This window comes from Ranitomeya variabilis, chromosome 6 (assembly GCF_051348905.1).
Source record: "Ranitomeya variabilis isolate aRanVar5 chromosome 6, aRanVar5.hap1, whole genome shotgun sequence".
NCBI lineage: Eukaryota > Metazoa > Chordata > Amphibia > Anura > Dendrobatidae > Ranitomeya > Ranitomeya variabilis.
In genome coordinates, this window is record NC_135237.1 from 368,300,052 (window position 1) to 368,317,676 (window position 17,625).

Here is a 17,625-nt window from a genome sequence, read left to right on the forward strand (position 1 = left end):
AGTATGTACATCAAGCACTGTGGGATTGAGCTAAATACATTGCAATTAACATGATCCACAGCCAAATCAGAACATTTTTAAAACTCTCTGCTGTAAACATGACAATCCTGTTGGTGACTTCTGAATTATGCAGAGGGCATGAGTTGTTTTGCAAAAATAGAAGTTACAGGCACTAAAGTACCGTAACTGTATGAAAGGCTTTTACATTTCCTTGTATTAAAGGGAACCTGTCACCCCCAAAATGGAAGTTGAGCTAAGCCCACAGGCATCAGGGGCTTATCTACAGCATTCTGGGCACATTTATAAGATTATCTCAGCACAGGAACATTTTATTTAACACATCCAATTGTGAAGCAATTTTGATCTATTAATTAAAAAGTACTTTTTTGTGCGAAAATTCCTTTTTAAGGAAGCGCTCCCTCGAAGTGTGTTATTCAGTAACTGTGTGTATTATATTAACCTACCGCTGCCCTCTCCGGTGTACAGCACCGTTCTTCTCTACTTCTCAGTGATGTCACTGCTATGCAGACTGTCCAGGTCACACAGCGCTCTGTGCGATGCGGAAGTGTCTTTTACAATGTAAGCCTAGGGAGTGTCGGAACGAGGCTCCATAGGCTTGTTGGAACGAGGCTCCATAGGCTTGTCATTGTAAAAGAGACTTCCGGCTCTTACAGTATAGAGCTAGATGCAATTGAAATCACTCCGAAGAGGAGAACAGCACTGGACCCCAGAGAGAGCAGCAGTAGGAGAGTGTACTGTATTAATGCAAGCATTTGATGAGTAAACAAATTAGGAGTGCTTCTTTATTGCTTTTGGATTTCGTCTATTTCCAGAGCATCTTATAGGTGGCATTAGAGGATTTGCATTTTTTTGCAGGAAGGATTTTCTGTCAGTCTATTCGCATTTTTTTTTTTTTTTGACGCAAATCCACACTGAAAAATGGCTGAAAAAGTCTATAGTGTACAGAGTGGTGGGGGATAATGGTAAGGTAATTACACTCTATTAGGATACAGCATTCTCAAAGAGGGTGTAGCAAGTTTGGACTTAACTAGTGATGAGTGAGTGTACTCCTTGCTCGGTTTTTCCAGAGCACGCTCGAGTGACCTCCAAGTGTTTGACTGCTCGGAGATTGTTTTCATCCATCTTGGCAGCTGAATGATTTACAGCCATTAGCCTGCTTGACTACATGTGGGGATTCCCTACCAACCAGGCAACCCCCACATGTACTCAGCCTGGCTAGTAGCTGTAAATCATTCAGCTGCCGCGATGAAAACTAAATCTCCCGAACACTAACAAATACTCGGAGATCACCCGAGCAACGAGCACACTTGCTCATCACTAGACTTAACCCATATCCACGAGATAACAACCCATTTTAAGGGGGATTTCTTATTCTAGCAATATGCCATTCCTCTGCTTTGATATGTGGTCACTTACTGATCGGGAGGGTCCCACTGCCAAGACCACCAAAGGAATATTTCTTTAAAAGGAACATACTTGTATGAACGCAGCAACTGGACTCTGTGATCGCACATGTGTATGTCAGATTCCGAGTATTTACTCTCATTCTGGGGCAAAGTCTGCATGTAAGGTAGTTTTCCTTACTGACGCAAATCATTGCTTCACTGTTTGATCATCCCCCCCCGATACCGTATGGGGAAAATTGTATCCTAAAAGCCCATCGAGACGGGTCATTTTCGTTCCATTAATGAGTGCTCACCGACTATATAGAAGTGGTTGACAAAAACGGTATGGGGGAAGATTTGTGAGTACCATCATTCTGTCCCCAAACATCACATCCACATTCACACTGGGCAATGTACTACCGACAAGGATCCAATCGCCCAGTGAACTCTTGGCGCTGTATTACTAGAATAGCGTTTAGAATCTGATGGTTATTGCCGATGGTCATTAGGAGGTCTCTGGTATTTGTCCTCTCATCCCCTACTTGCAGACTAGGAATAAATAGCTGCTTTTGTGCACAACCGCTAGCAGGTCTCTGATGGGTTCCTCATACTAGTGAGACATTGCTGAGCGCTGGTCACCGAGCTCCTGTGCTGCTGGAGGCTGTGCGGAAAGCCAGCTGGAAACCTGCCTCAGGCCATTCATTGGACTGGGCAGGTGCCGGTGCTGCGGAGTGTGGGAACCCTTCTGCTCTGGCTCACAACATTGTGTCATTTTTCCAAAGCTTTTTCCACTGACTGTTTTTCTAAAAGAGAGAGAGGAGGAAAAAGAAAAGGCAAAACCGGAAATCAGAGCAGCTCCGTTATTCTAGATGGTTCTAAACAGTCTGCACTAAACTGTATTTTGCAAACATAAGTTTAAGATTTTGCACGCACAGCTTTTATGTATATTTTTCAGCATGAAAAAACAGAAAACTGTAGAAATTACACAACTTTCTGGTGTTTTTTTTTTTTTTAACACAGTGCTGATGCATTCTTGTTGCTAAGAATTTGTTTATCTCAATGTGAAAAGAATTGACAAGCTGCATAAAAAGCACTGTAAACTTCAATTTCCGAAATTTCATTCCTTCTGCTGTTACCTTTTTTTTTTTTTTTCCCCGTGCAAAAGTGATCACACATGTTTGCATGTACAATTCAATTACCAGTATTTCATATATGAATCTTGGTCAAATCTGAAAAATCTACAGTTGTAAGAAAATTTGCACTGCATCTTCCAGTACATGAAGGTCCCTTCTTAGGACTTGTTCACAAATAGCATTTTTCTTATGCATTATTTTTTTCATCTGCGTTTTGTTTCCCATTGAGATAAAAATTGTTTAGCACCAATAAAATCATTTAAAAATGCATCAAATACACTCATAATTTCCTCTACAGTTTTCTGGCTATGGCAGAAAAAAATGCATAAAAAATAGTGTGAACATAATCCTTGCCAGGACTTGTCCGTGACCATTTATGTCACAGATAGAAAATCTGTGATATCTTACTACTGTGGGGGGTAGGGCAAACATACTGGTTATATCCAACTGTAAAAAAGGAGTCACAAACTGCACATTGATCAAAAATATCCAAATGTTATCACGCGCAAATCAGAAACAAATTGATTCCCATAGTTTCTTGCATGCATGCTCCTGTGGGAAATTAAATATGCTAATTGCCTCTTCAGAGAGGAAGAGAACTAAAACTCTAGCGCCACCTATTGGAAGTGGTGATCCTAAAAGTCAATATTTGACCATGGGCAGCACGGTGGCTCAGTGGTTAGCACTGCAGCCTTGCAGCACTGGAGTCCTGGGTTCAAATCCCACCAAGGACAACATCTGCAAGGAGTTTGTATGTTCTCCCTGTGTTTGCGTGGGTTTCCTCCGGGTACTCCGGTTTCCTCCAACATTCCAAAGACATATTAATAGGGAATTTAGATTGTGAGCCCCATTTGGGACAGCAAATGATAATGTGTGCAAACCTGTAAAGCGCTGCGGAATATGTTAGCGCTATATAAAAATAGATTTTTTTTTTTTATTATTATTATTTTTTTTATTTTTATTATTATTATTATTATTATTATTATTATTATTATTCACTCTTTAACGAGCCTTGCAATATGATTTGGGATAAAAGCCAAATCAGAATCTCTATTTGCAGACAGTGTTTCGGGGTATTGCCCTTTTTCAGTGCAAAGTATGAGATCTGATTTGTCTATGTGAGAGGCTCTGGACTGGGATCTAAGGGGTAAGGTGTCTCCTTGTGGAGAGTGACGAGTCGGTATTGAATTTTAGGATTGCTACTTCCAATAGGTGGCACTAGAATTCTAGTCTTCTTCCTCTCTGAAAAGACAATTTGCATGTGTAATTTCCGATAGGAGCATTGCATGGCTTGGAAGTCTCCTCACCCTGACATGCCAGGCTTGGCTTGTCACACTCCACAAGGCGAAATGTTACCTCTTAGATCCCAGTCCAAAGCCTCTCACCTAGCCAAATCAGATTTCATGCTCTGCACTGACGAGGGCCAACACTGTTTGCAAATTGATTCATATTGCAAGGCTCGTAAAAGAGTCGATATTGACTTTCCTGATTGCTGCTTCCAATAGGTGGCGCTATAGAGTTCTAGTCCTTGTATGAAGAGGCAATTCGCATAAGACAGTTTCTAGAAATTCCTGCCATTGAGGACCGCTTTCTTCATCTCCTGAATCTCCCAGAATTACAACCCGGTAACTATAGTGCATCCAACAACCAGAGTGGAATACTGTTATAGCAGATGTTCACATCCTCAGTCTAACGCTTCATAGAATCTGCTTACAATAAGCCACGAACATGTTATCATTCCCACACAGTGGAGGTGGGGAGGTAGTAGGTAAAGGCAAAAGTCATGGATGCCAAGGCTGGCATGATGTAAGGAATTGTATTACTCTTGCATCATGTGCTTAGTCAGGGGCATGTACGCTAACTAAAAACATTGCCAAATCCCCTATGTGAATGGAGCAGTATGGAGAATGTACGGCTACATCTGTTTCCTGTCCATAGGAATGGTGGCAAATCCGCTTTACCACTCTATTTACACAGGGGACTTTGGTGCTCCCCTTATTGGGAGAGGTGGGACACCAACAAATGGACGATCCCTGTATGTGTTGCGGCTGTCGAGTAGCCGCGACAAATCGAACATGGTATTAGAGCACACCAAAGATACTCTATTAGGACATGAGCATGCTCAGATAACACCTTATCAGAGCAGGCTTGCTCATCACTACTAGGGACATCTATATTTTCCCATCATATGATTGTAAGAGATTAGTCAGTTTTTCAGGATCCTGTGGTGTAATCTAGAGTCGGCCTTGCTTTTTACTGTATAATAGAAATGTATCGTCCCGGATCTAAATAACGTTTCACAATTGAAGAAGCGATTATAATGGCTTTTGGCTAAATTAGAATGCCCAGCAGATAGAATAATGGACAGATCATTATATTAGTTGCTCAGTCAGCTTTCAGAATTGTAAGCCAATAAATTATTTACCTGAGCTTCTTTAAAATTGCATTATCACTGGGTTGTTAGTTTTTGTAAGGAAATATGAAAGTGTGCGTGGGAGAGAAGCAGCTAATCTGCTTTTATTGTGTAGCTAGGGAAACCAGTAAGGTAGGTATCAGACGGGCATTATTCATGAAGTCTATGTGCTCCAATCTGCTAATGGCACCATGTCCCTCTGATACTGACACACTATAAAGGGGCAGAGAGGTAGAATACTCACCTGCTGCAGCGAAATGATAAACCACGAATGCAAACAAAACTAGAAAATAGCCAGAACTACCAGTAGCAGTAAATGAATAAACAGGCGCAAGTTGTACTTTTTTCTGATTTAAAAAAATGGGGGACAGGGTTCATGGATTTTGGAGGTAAACGCATCCCTAGTGCACAACTCAGTCTAGAAATTGGACAACAGTACTGGTTGGTAGGGGATCAAATACTTATTTCTCACTGCAAAATGCAAAATAAATTTATATAATTTATACAATGTGATTTTCTGGATTTTATTTTTGATATTCTATCTCATGTTAAAATTAACCTACCCTTCAAATTATAGACTGTTCATGTCTTTGTTACAAAATCAGCAAGGGATCAAATACTTATTTTCCCAACTGTCGTTATAATATATTTTTTCTACATTTAAAAAAGAAAAAAAAAAAAGTAAAGTGGACCATTGCAAAAGTTAGGACAGTCTCAGAGATTTGTGTGCTCAGATAACTTTGACCAAAGTTTCAGACCTTAATTTGCCGGTTAGGGTTATCACTTGTTCACCATGATCATTAGGAAAGGCCAGGTGAAAACTCGGCCTTCTCTATCCTTATGAAATAAAACCGTAGCCATGGGTTCTTCTAAGCAACTGTCTAGCATTTTGAAAATGGTGGAGGCCCACAAAGCAGGAGAAGGCTGTAAGAGTATGACAAAGCATTTTCAAGTTACCCTTTAGTTCAAAATGTAATTAAGAAATGGCAGTTAACAGTAACAGTGGAGGTCAAGGTAAGGTCTGGAAGACAAAGCAAAATTTCGGTGAGAGCTGCTTATAGGATAGCTAGAGATGCAAATCAGAACACCCGTTTGACTGCAAAAGATCTTCAAAAATTTAGCAGAGTCTGGACTTGTGGTACATTGTTCTACCGTTCAGTGACACCTGCACAAATATGGTCTTCATGTAAGAGTCATCAGAAGAAAACCTCTCCTGCATCCTGATGATAAAATTCAACATTAGAAGTATGCAAAAGATGACCTAAACAAGCCTGATGCATTTTGGAAACAAGTGCTGTAGAGCAATGAGGTTTAAAATAGAACTCTTTGGCCACAATGATCAAAGGCATGTGTGGAGACAAAAGGGCACAGAATTTCAGGAAAAGAAAATCTCGCCAACCATTAAGCATGGAAAGAAAATCTCGCCAACCATTAAGCATGGAGGTGGATCAATCATGCTTTGGGGTTGTATTGCAGCCAATGGAACGGGAAACATTTCATGGGTAGAGGGAAGAATGGATTCAATGACCTTTCACCAAATTCTTGTTGCGAACATAACAGTCTGTAAAAATCCTGAAGTTAAAAAGAGGATGGCTTCTACAAATAGATAATGGTCCTAAACAAATGTCAAAATCCACAATAGACAACCTCAAACGGCACAAGCTGAAGGTTATACAATGGCCCTCAGTCCCCTCATCTGAACATCATTGAATATCTGTGGCTTGACCTCAAAATAGCAGTGCATGCAGGCTCCTGAGGGGATTTAGCCTCAATTCCCTGACAGCAAGTTGTCTGGCGAAACATATCGGGGAGGCTTAGGATTGCATTTTAATAGCATCAGTGAGATATGTGTATGGTAATACAGCAATATGGGATAGTGTAGGTTGCAGCCACACCAAACTTAATCCTTATACCATAATAATGTGATTGATAAGAATGGGACACTAAATCTAATAGTGACTACAATAATATAAATGAGAGAAGTGTGTATTACACCCAAGTGTCCTGGAACACATACTGATTCATGCAAATTTTTCATTATTCCTTTTAATAGTTAAATAAGTTATATTTTAAATCTTTATATAGGGATTTTTTTTTGCCTTTTGGCGATTTGTGATTGTTATTGACCTACGCTGACTTTGTGGACAGCATTTTTGTGTATAATCCTTTGCATCGGCCCATTTTCTGTTTTGTAATTTTTAAAATGTAAAAGATGGAAAAAATGTTTACAATTTTTGCCTGAAATACAAAGGAAATGTCATCTTTAACTTTAGGCCTTTTAGAGATCATTTCATCTTCAGCTTGCTTAACTGTTCACAATAACAGTCATTTTGACCAGGGCCAAACTTTTGCATGCCACTGTAAATACAGGTGTATCTCACAAAATTAGAATATCATCAAAAAGTTATTTCAGTTATTCAATACAAAAAGTGAAACTCGTATATTATATAGTCATTACAAAGAATGATGTATTTCAAATGTTTATTTCTGTTAGTGTTGATGATTATGGCTTACAGCCAATGAAAACCCAAAAGTCATTATCTCAGTAAATTAGAATACTTTATAACAGCAGCTTGAAAAAATATGATTTTAACATCCGAAATGTATGTTCAGTAAATACACTCCATACTTGGTCAGGGCTCCTTTTGCATTAATTACTGCATGAATGCGGCGTGGCATGGAAACGATCCGTCTGTGGCACTGCTGAGGTGTTATGGAAGCCCAGGTTGCTTTGATAGCAGCCTTCAGCTCGTCTGCATTGTTGGGTCTGTTGTCTCTCATCTTCCTCTTGACAATACCCGATAGATTTTCTATGGGATTAAGGTCAGACGAGTTTGCTGGTCAATCAAGCACAGTGATACTGTTGTTTTTAAACCAGGTGTTGGTACTTTTGGCAGTGTGGACAGGTGCCAAGTCCTGCTGGAGAATTAAATTTCCATCTCCAAAAAGCTTGTCTATAGAGTGAAGCATGAAGTGCCTTAAAATTTCCTGGTAGACGGCTGCACTGACTTTGGTCTTGATAAAACACAGTGGACCTACACCAGCAGATGACATGGCTCCCCAAACCATCACGGATTGTGGAATCTTCACACTAGACCTCAAGCAGCTTGGATTGTGTGCATCTCCACTCTTCCTCCAGACTCTGGGACCTTGATTTCCAAGGTCTAGTGTGAAGTAGCCACAATCAATGATGGTTTCGGAAGCCATCAACATATGCAACTATGTAATATTCATCAGTGCTTTTACAGACATTATCGGCACTGTCCTCATTGAGGCTCACAATCTAAACTTCCCATCAGTATGTCTTTCGAGTGTGGGAGGAAACCGGAGAACCTGGAGGAAACGCATGCAAACACGGGGAGAACACACAAACTCCTTGCAGATGGTGTTCATGGTGGGATTTGACCCCAGCACTGCAAAGCAACAGCGCTAAAAACTGCCACCGTCCTGCCCATTGAGAACCTTGCGTTTTTTTTTTTTGTTTTTTTTTTAAATGTGTGTTCCATATAACACATGTGAACATACGAGGACTGCTCATGCTTTAATCCCTTCCATTCAAGTAGGGGGTATGGGTGTAGTTGGTGGTCTCTGGCTGCTCCTCTCGCTGTTGTTCAACCCCATAAGCTATCAGTTTGTTTGTGAATGTAACAGTTAACCATGCAATCCATGGGCTGTGCCATTTTAATAGCTCATCGGATCCCCATGACGCGATCAGTGTGCTGTTGAGTTGCTGGAGGTCCCCCTATGGCCATGATCTTGGTATTTCGGGGCATCATATGAGATTTTCATTAAATTCCACAATACTGTTGTATTGAACTATATGGAACAAGTTATCAAGCAACTGGTTTTAGTCCCCTTAGGGAGTTAAAAATTTCAAAAAACTTTAAAAAGAAAAATATAAAAGTTAGAACTGGTGCCCCTTCCTCCTGAGCACTCAGTTTGCCAGTTTAAAAATAAAGAAGCAAAATATACACTACTCACAAAAAGTGTGAAATTTCAGGATGAACATAAAATGCACTCTAACCTTCTCTGGTGAACTTAAAGGGAACCTGTCACTCCCAAAATCGAAGGTGAGCTAAGCCAACCAGCATCAGGGGCTTATCTACAGCATTCTGGAATGCTGTAGATTAGCCCCTGATATATCCTGAAAGATGAGAAAAAAGAGGTTAGATTATAATCACCCAGGGGCGGTCCCGCTGCGGTCTGGTCCGATGGGCGTCGCGGTCCGGGGCCTCCCATCTTCTTACGATGACGTCCTCTTCTTTTCTTCACGCTGCTGCTCCGGCACAGGTGTACTTTGTCTGCCCTGTTGAGGGCAGAGCAGAGTACTGCAGTGTGCAGGCGCCAGGTCTCTCTGACCTTTCCTGGTGCCAGCGCACTGCAGTACTTTGCTCTGCCCTCAACAGGGCAGACCAAGTACGCCTGTGCCGGAGCAGAAGACAAAAAGGATGTCATCGTAAGAAGATGGGAGGCCCCGGACCGCGACGCCCATCGTACCGGGACCACCCCTGGGTGAGTATAATCTAACCTCTTTTTCTCATCTTTCAGGATACATCAGGGGGTTATCTACAGCATTCCAGAATGCTGTAGATAAGCCCCTGATGCTGGTGGGCTTAGCTCATCTTCGATTTTGGGGGTGAAAGGTTCCCCTTAATGTGACCTCTTGTAAATTTTTGAATGCACATGTCCAACTGTGCAATGTTTCAGCACCTTTTGCACTACTTGCTGCGCTCTAACGAGCTTAATGGCAAAATTCACAGCAGGTGTTTGATCCATGAATTGCCCAATACATTTTTGGGTTCATTTAAAATTGTTATATAAACTGACCTCCACATCATGCTGTTGATATTTTGACATCATGAGACCAAGACAACACCTAACAAATGATCAACAGTACCTCACCATTGTGAGACTTCAAGCAGGATGTTCTCAGGCAGAAGTGGCCACTGATCTTAGTGTCACAGAGTGTCCTCAGCAGGTTGCAACAGAGACAGGAAGAGTCACAAAAGCAGAGAAGTGGACGACATCCTTTGGCCACATCCCATACCGATGGCTGCTTCATTGTGAACAATGCCCTTTGAAACCATATGTTGGATGCCTCTCACCTCCCTTACTTGTGCCTGGAGTTGTGTGGCTTTCAAGTGTCACGTCAGACCATTCAAAACCTTTTACGTCAGCCTGGTGTGCGTGCTATACGACCTTAGAGGGTATCTGAACACACCAGCAGGCACAGAAGTCATTGCCTTGCAAGGGCTAGTGAGCGCCTATGCTGGACCAGTGGACCCAGTGCTGATCACTGATAAATGTTGATTCACCAACTATGTTGGAGACATCATCGAGGGTCTTATGCTGTCAGCCACTGTTGACACCACACAAGCCTTTTGGTGGTGGTGTAAGCATTGTGGGCTGGTGTGTCTAGTCAATACAGCACTGCCCTACACTTTGAATGGTTCAATGACAAGCCCCTTCTACTTGAATAACATCATTAATCTAGTCATTGTGTCTCTGCATGAACAGAGGCCCAATTTCATCTTCATGAATGACAATGCTCCAACCCAGGTACTGGGGTACCTCTAATGGAGTAGCCTGTACGTTCTCCAGACCTGAGTCCCATGGAAAACATATGGGAGCAGCTGATCCGCTGTCTAGAGGCTCGTAACTCTGTACCCCAGAACTTCAATGATCTGATCGCCGTCCTTCAAGAAGAGTGGGTCGCCATGCCTCAGCAGACAATAACTCCACTTGTGAACAGTATGAAACAATGTTGTCAAGCTGTGTAATTGAGGCTCAAGGCCACATGACAAGTTATTGAGACATTGACATTTTTTTGCTAGGGTATACCCACCACTGCTGTTGGCTTTCGTTTCAATACATTTACAAACTTCAGCTTGTCTTGCAAAAAAATAATCCTGCATATGGCTCTGTTGAAAAAAGGGAAGGAAAAAAACAAAAGCCCTAAAATGAAAAGTTGGTTAGCATTACTGTGGCGGACCATGACTGAGCAAGTATTAACCCCTTCCCGACCTGTGACACAGCGTATCTGTCATGAAAGTCGGTGCCAATCCGACCTGTGATGCATATGGCATATGCTGTGTCACAGAATGATCGTGTCCCTGCAGATCGGGTGAAAGGGATAACTCCAATTTCGCCCGACCTACAGGGACAGGGGGAGTGGTACTTCAGCCCAGGGGGGGTGGCTCCCCCCCCCCCCGTGACTACGATCGCTCTGATTGGCTGTTTCACTTTCAACAGCCAATCAGAGCAATTTGTAATAATTCACCTATGAAAAGTGGTGAAATATTACAATCCAGCCATGGCCGATGCTGCAATATCATCGGCCATGGCTGGAAACCCTGATGTGCCCCCCGCCACCGATCTCCTCCCCAGTCCTCCGTTCTGTCCCGTACTCCCCTCCGTCCTCCTGTCCGCTCCCCCGTCCTCCTGTCCGCTCCCCCGTCCTCCTGTCCGCTCCCCCGTCCTCCTGTCCGCTCCCCCGTCCTCCTGTCCGCTCCCCCGTCCTCCTGTCCGCTCCCCCGTCCTCCTGTCCGCTCCCCCGTCCTCCTGTCCGCCCCCGTGCTCCGATCCCACCCCCTCATACTTGCCGAGCCTCCCGGTGTCCGTCCGTCTTCTCCATGGGCGCCGCCATCTTCCAAAATGGCGGACGCATGCGCAGTGCGCCCGCCGAATCGGCCGGCACATTCGTTCCAGGTACATTTAGGTTTTATCACAGTGATCAAAATTAAAAAAATAGTACCCCCCCTTTATCACCCCTATAGGTAGGGACAATAATAAAATAAAGAATATAGATAGATAATTTTATTTTTTTTCCCCACTAGGGTTAGGGTTAGAATTAGGCTATGTGCACAAGGTGCGGATTTGGCTGCGGATCTGCAGCGGATTGGCCGCTGCGGATTCGTAGCAGTTTTCCATCAGGTTTACAGTACCATGTAAACCTATGGAAAACCAAATCCGCTGTGCTTATGGTGCGGAAAAAAACACGCGGAAACGCTGTGTTGTATTTTCCGCAGCATGTCAATTCTTTGTGCGGATTCCGCAACGTTTTACACCTGTTACTCAATAGGAATCCGCAGGTGAAATCCGCACAAAAAACACTGGAAATCAGCGGTTATTCTGCAGGTAAAACGCAGTGCCTTTTACAAAATGGTGTTGAAAAATCCCACACGAATCCACAATGTGGGCACATAGCCTTAGGGTTAGGGTTGGAATTAGAATTAGGGTTGGAATTAGGGCTAGAGATGGAAATGGGGTTAAGATTAGGGTTATGGTTAGGGGTGTGTTGGGGTTAGGGTTGGGGTTAGGGTTGGGATTAGGGGTGTGTTGGGGTTAGGGTTGTGGTTAGGGGTGTGTTGGGGTTAGGGTTGTGATTAGGCTTATGGCTAGAGTTGGGATTAGGGTTAGGGGTGTGTTGGGGTTAGTGTTGGAGTTAGAATTGATGGGTTTCCACTTTTTAGGCACATCAGGGGTCTCCAAACGCAACATGGTGCCACCATTGATTCCAGCCAATCTTGCGTTCAAAAAGTCAAATGGTGCTCCCTCCCTTCCGAGCCCCGACGTGCGCCCAAACAGTGGTTTACCCCCACATATGGGGTATCAGCATACTCGGGACAAACTGGGCAACAATTATTGGGGTCCAATTTTTCCTGTTACCCTTGCGAAAATGAAAAATTGCCTGCTAAAACATAATTTTTCATTCCTCAAAAATTATTTTTTATTTTCATGGCTCGGCGTTATAAACTTCCTTGGGGGGTCTAGTTAACAAAATGGGGTCACTTGTGGGGGGTTTCTACTGTTTAGGCATATCAGGGGCTCTTCATACGCAACATGACGCCCGCAGACCATTCCATCAAAGTCTGCATTTCAAAAGTCACTACTTCCCTTCCGAGCCCCGACGTGTGCCCAAACAGTGGTTTACCCCCACATATGGGGTATTAGTGTACTCAGGACAAACTGGACAACAACTTTTGGGGTCCAATTTCTCCTGTTACTCTTGTGAAAATAAAAAATTGCGGGCTAAAAAATAATTTGAGGAAAGAAAAATGATTTTTTATTTTCACGGCTCTGCGTTATAAACTTCTGTGAAGCAATTGGTTTAAAGTGGTCACCGCACATCTAGATTAGTTCCATGGGAGGTCTAGTTTCCAAAATAGGGTCACATGTGGGGAGCTCCAATGTTTAGGCACACAGGGGCTCTACAAATGCGACATGGTGTCCGCTAAAGATTGGAGCCAATTTTTCCTTGAAAAAGTCAAATGGCGCTCCTTCCCTTCCGAGCCCTGTCGTGCGCCCAAACAGTGGTCCCCCCCCACATATGGGGGTATCGGCGTACTCAGGACAAATTGTACAATAACTTTTGGGGTCCAGTTTCTCTTTTTACCCTTGGAAAAATAAAAAAAAATTGTTGCTAAAAGATCATTTTTGTGACTAAAAAGTTAAATGTTAATTTTTTCCTTCCATGTTGCTTCTGCTGCTGTGAAGCACCTGAAGGGTTAATAAACTTCTTGAATGTGGTTTTGAGCACCTTGAGGGGTGCAGTTTTTAGAATGGTGTCACTTTTGGATATTTTCAGCCATATAGACCCCTCAAATGACTTCAAATGTGAGGTGGTCCCTAAAAAAATGGTTTTGTAAATTTCGTTGTAAAAATGAGAAATCGCTGGTCAAATTTTAATCCTTATAACTTCCTAGCAAAAAAAAATGTTGTTTCCAAAATTGTGCTGATGTAAAGTAGACATGTGAGTAATGTTATTTATTAACTATTTTGTGTCACCTAACTCTCTCGTTTAACCCCTTTCTGCCATTGGATGTACTATTCCGTCCATGTGGGGTGGGCCCTAATTCCCAAGGACGGAATAGTACGTCCAGCGCGATCGGCCGCGCTCACGGGGAGAGCGCAGCCGATCGCGGCCGGGTATCAGCTGCCTATCGCAGCTGACATCCAGCACTATGTGCCAGGAGCGGTCACGGACCGCCCCCAGCACATTAACCCCCGGCACACCGCGATCAAACATGATCGCGGTGTGTCGGCGGTATAGGGAAGCATCGCGCAGGGAGGGGCTCCCTGCGTGCTTCCCTGAGACCCCCGGAGCAACGCGATGTGATTGCGTTGCTGCGAGGGTCTCTTACCTCCTATCCCTGCAGGCCCCGGATCCAAAATGGCTGCGGGGCTGCATCCGGGTCCTGCAGGGATTACTTCCGGGTGCAGACCAGGCTCTGGTAAGCCTGCAGCACTGGAACTCAGATCGGTGATCTGACAGAGTGCTGTGCAAACTGTCAGATCAGCGATCTGTGATGTCCCCCCCCCCTGGGACAAAGTAAAAAAGTAAAAATAAAAAAAAATCCAAATGTGTAAAAAAATAAAATAAAATAAAAAAAAATAAATTCCTAAATAAAGAAAAAAAAAATACTATTCCCATAAATACATTTCTTTATCTAAATAAAAAAAAATCAAACAATAAAAGTACACATATTTAGTATCGCCGCGTCCATAACGACCCCACCTATTAAACTATATCACTAGTTAACCCCTTCAGTGAACACCGTAAAAAAAAGAGGCAAAAAACGCTTTATTCTCATACCGCCAAACAAAAAGTGGAATAACACGCGATCAAAAAGACCGATATAAATAACCATGGTACCGCTAAAAACGTCATCTTGTCCCGCAAAAAACGAGCCACCATACAGCATCATCAGCGAAAAAATAAAAAAGTTATTGTCCTCAGAAGAAAGCGATGCCAAAATTATTATTTTTTCTATAAAATAGTTTTTATCGTATAAAAGCGCCAAAACATTAAAAAAATGATATAAATGAGGTATCGCTGTAATCGTACTGACCCGAAGAATAAAACTGCTTTATCAATTTTACCAAACGCGGAACGGTATAAACGCCTCCCCCAAAAGAAATTCATGAATAGCTGGTTTTTGGTCATTCTGACTCACAAAAATCGGAATAAAAAGCGATCAAAAAATCTCCCATGCCCGAACATGTTACCAATAAAAACGTCAACTCGTCCCGCAAAAAACAAGACCTCACATGACTCTGTGGACTCAAATATGGAAAAATTATAGCTCTCAAAATGTGGTAACGCAAAGTATATTTTTTGCAATAAAAAGCGTCTTTCAGTGTGTGACGGCTGCCAATCATAAAAATCCGCTAAAAAAACCCGCTATAAAAGTAAATCAAACCCCCCTTCATCACCCGCTTAGTTAGGGAAAAATTAAAAAATTTTAAAAATGTACTTATTTCCATTTTCCCATTAGGGTTAGGGTTGGGGCTAGTGTTAAGGCTACAGTTAGGGTTGGGGCTAAAGTTAGTTTTAGGGTTGGGGCTAAAGTTAGGGTTAGGGTTTGGATTACATTTACGGTTGGGAATAGGGTTAGGGGTATGTCTGGGTTAGAGGTGTGGTTAGGGTTACCGTTGGGATTAGGGTTAGGGGTGTGTTTGGATTAGGGTTTCAGTTATAATTGGGGGGTTTCCACTGTTTAGGCACATCAGGGGCTCTCCAAACGCGACATGGCGTCCGATCTCAATTTCAGCCAATTCTGCGTTGAAAAAGTAAAACCGTGCTCCTTCCCTTCCGAGCTCTCCCGTGCGCCCAAACGGGTTTACCCCAACATATGGGGTATCAGCGTACTCGGAACACATTGGACAACTTTTGGGGTCCAATTTCTCCTGTTACCCTTGGGAAAATACAAAACTGGGGGCTAAAAAATAATTTTTTGGGGAAAATTTTTATTTTTTATTTTTACGGCTCTGCATTATAAACTGTAGTGAAACACTTGGGGGTTCAAAGTTCTCAAAACACAACTAGATAAGTTCCTTGGGGGGTCTAGTTTCCAGTATTGGGTCACTTGTGGGGGGTTTCTACTGTTTAGGTACATTAGGGGCTCTGCAAACGCAATGTGACGCCTGCAGACCAATCCATCTAAGTCTGCATTCCAAATGATGCTCCTTCCCTTCCGAGCTCTGCCATGCGCTCAAACGGTGGTTCCCCCCCACATATCAGGTATCAGCGTACTCAGGACAAATTGGACAACAATATTTAGGGTCCAATTTCTCCTGTTACCCTTGGAAAAATACAAAACTGGGGGCTAAAAAATAATTTTTGTGGAAAAAAAAAATATTTTTTATTTGCACGGCTCTGCGTTATAAACTGTAGTGAAACACTTGGGGGTTCAAAGCTCTCACAACACATCTAGATAAGATCCTTAAGGGGTCTACTTTCCAAAAATGGTGTCACTTGTGGGGGGGTTTCAATGTTTAGGCACATCAGGGGCTCCCCAACGCAACATGGCGTCCCATCTGAATTCCAGCCAATTTTGCATGGAAAAGTCATATGGCGCTCCTTCCCTTCCGAGCTCTGCCATGCGCCCAAACAGTGGTTTACCCCCACATATGGGGTATCGGGGTACTCAGGACAAATTGTACAACAACTTTTGGGGTCCATTTTCTCCTGTTACTCTAAAATAAAACAAATTGGAGCTGAAGTAAATTTTTTGTGAAAAAAAATTAAATGTTCAATTCCAAAAATTCCTGTGAAACACCTGAAGGGTTTAATAAACTTCTTGAATGTGGTTTTGCACACCTTGAGGAGTGCAGTTTTTAGAATGGTGTCACACTTGGTTATTTTCTATTTTTTTCTGTTTAGGTACATTAGGGGCTCTGCAAACGCAATGTGATGCCTGCAGACCATTCCATCTAAGTCTGCATTCCAAATGGCGCTCCATCTCTTCCGAGCCCTCCCATGCACCCAAACGGTGGTTCCCCCCACATATGGGGTATCAGCGTACTCAGGACAAATTGGACAACAACTTTTGGGGTCCAATTTCTCCTGTTACCCTCGGGAAAATACAAAACTGGGGGCGAAAAAATAAATTTTTTTTGTGGGAAAAAATTTTTGTTTTATTTTTAGGGCTCTGCATTATAAACTTCTGTGAAGTACTTGGTGGGTCAAAGTGCTCACCACACCTCTAGATAAGTTCCTTAGGGGGTCTATTTTCCAAAATGATGTCACTTGTGGGGGGTTTCAATGTTTAGGCACATCAGGGGCTCTCCAAACGCAACATGGCGTCCCATCTCAATTCCAGTAAATTTTGCATTGAAAAGTCAAATGGCGCTCCTTCGCTTCCGAGCTCTGTCATGCGCCCAAACAGTGGTTTACCCCCACATATGAGGTATCGGCATACTCAGGACAAATTGTACAACATCTTTTGGGGTCCATTTTCTCCTGTTACCCTTGGTAAAATAAAACAAATTGGAGCTGAAGTAAATTTTGTGTGAAAAAAGTTAAATGTTCATTTTTATTTAAACATTCCAAAAAATCCTGTGAAACACCTGAAGGGTTAATAAACTTCTTGAATGTGGTTTTGAGCACCTCGCACCTTGAGGGGTGCAATTTTTAGAATGGTGTCACACTTGGGTATTTTCTATCATATAGACCCCTCAAAATGACTTCAAATGAGATGTTGTCCCTAAAAAAAAAATGGTGTTGTAAAAATGAGAAATTGCTGGTAAACTTTTAACCCTTATAACTCCCTAACAAAAAAAAATGTTGGTTCCAAAATTGTGCTGATGTAGACATGTGGGAAATGTTACTTATGAAGTATTTTGTGACATATCTCTGTGATTTAATTGCATAAAAATTCAAAGTTGGAAA

The 17,625-nt window shown here is 42.6% G+C and overlaps 1 protein-coding gene and 1 long non-coding RNA gene across 2 annotated transcripts in view; one reads left to right on the forward strand and one right to left on the reverse strand.

The window, feature by feature from the left end:
• The window catches only part of PARD6G (par-6 family cell polarity regulator gamma), a 137,488-nt gene that overhangs the window by 95,329 nt on the left and 24,534 nt on the right, over nt 1-17,625 (forward strand). The window lies entirely within an intron of this gene.
• Nucleotides 1,485-17,625, reverse strand: part of LOC143782510 (uncharacterized) — an 87,323-nt gene continuing 71,182 nt past the window's right edge. Inside the window, exon 3 of the long non-coding RNA XR_013216978.1 lies at nt 1,485-2,209. This is a non-coding gene — a long non-coding RNA (uncharacterized LOC143782510). The remainder of the gene's footprint in view (nt 2,210-17,625) is intronic.